This window comes from Myxine glutinosa, chromosome 4, assembly GCF_964187855.1.
Source record: "Myxine glutinosa chromosome 4, kmMyxGlut1.1, whole genome shotgun sequence".
NCBI classification, from domain to species: domain Eukaryota; kingdom Metazoa; phylum Chordata; class Myxini; order Myxiniformes; family Myxinidae; genus Myxine; species Myxine glutinosa.
Window position 1 is genome coordinate 172,999,481 of NC_136264.1, and position 1,446 is coordinate 173,000,926.

Below are 1,446 nucleotides of genomic sequence, written 5' to 3' on the forward strand. Positions count from 1 at the left end.
GTTGTGCACCTGATATTTATTCTGTGTCCTTGACCTACTTTTTACGGATTATCACCTGGTTTTCAAACAGCACCTTTTTCATCATATCTTGAATAATTTTCCTCCGATTTTCATGATGTTTGGATTGTAGATTGGGACGCATTTCCTAAATTGACACTTTATCTGTAAAAATTGAAGGTCAAGGTCGTATCGCGCTCCGAAAAGGATTTGGCCATCATTTGATCTCGTGCACCAGGTAAGGCTTACCTTCGGCGATCGCTTTGTGATCACAGACATCGTTTGAAAATGTATGTTTGTTGTCATTAAAATCAATACCAAAATAATTAAATAATTTTCCTTCAAGAGTTCTTAAATGTATATATTCGTTGTTTTCAGTCCATGTAATGGTTTTTAACTTAAATCACAAAAGTCGTACAGGAGACCTTTTTCCTGCCCTTGCTCCTTGAGGGCTTAACTTGCCTTTTGACCACAACCTGTTTGATAAACCGACTAAATTTACGGAAAGTAAATAATTTGTTCAAATTTCGATATCTCGTGGCTAATCATTGTGATTGGATCTTAGGTCTTTCAGCCTATTGGGGCTCTGGCACATCGGTGATGACGACATCTGGCACATTGGTTATTTCGGTGATGACGTCAATTACCATGACAAAGAATACTTCTGCAATGGATTTGATTACATGTTATTATTGACCACAGCTTCTTGAAATACTTTATAGTATATTATTTAGATATGTAAAAATATGCCATGACAGGTGCTCCAACTCAAGACCCTAATATCGTAAGCCACCGGTAAGCCAACACCTGGCTTACTTTCAGTGGCTTCACCCAGTTTGGAGCAATGCCCGTTCAGACCGCACGAGGGCTCCGTCGGTCCCATCCTGAGTCATCCATGAGTGTCCCTTATTTTTATTACCGGAGTTAGTGACCACGCACAACATGATGTAATGAAGACCATTCATTCAATTATACGGTAGATGGTGTTGTACATGTGATTACTCGAGTTTGTTAAATCACCTCCACCTTATTTATAATGTACGTAATAAATAGATGCTTCTGAAATCGCAGGTCATAAACACTGTATCATGTTTCAAGTGTCGTATTAAACGTCAATCGTATGGCGGGTGTTGGTTTCGTGTTGATAATTTCATTCGTACATAATGAATCATAAATGTCGATCCGCTGATATGAAATATTCATTATTAAAAAAAAAAAAAGTCAATTAATTATTTATATTGTGTACAGTGCCTTGTTATTTTAGTTGAGTTGGTGGGCGTTTCGATTGGTCCACGTTGTCAAGATGTCACGAAACGGAGAAATGACCCGATCTAAAGTTAAAGTCCATTTCACGCAGAGTTGGGTCAGGTCACGATGTCGTCTGATCGGCTCAGGAAGATACGGCGAGATGACGTGTTGATAAATGCGAACGGTTATTCAGTTGAGGCA

At 38.7% G+C, this 1,446-nt stretch overlaps 1 protein-coding gene across 1 annotated transcript in view; it reads left to right on the top strand.

Annotated features, from left to right (window-relative positions):
* The first annotated feature begins 1,344 nt into the window (after window positions 1-1,344).
* Window positions 1,345-1,446, top strand: part of LOC137425496 (protein diaphanous homolog 2) — a 525,447-nt gene continuing 525,345 nt past the window's right edge. The window contains exon 1 of the mRNA XM_068113997.2: window positions 1,345-1,446. This exon is cut by the window's right edge and continues 227 nt beyond it. The gene's annotated coding sequence lies outside the window, so the exon portion shown is untranslated.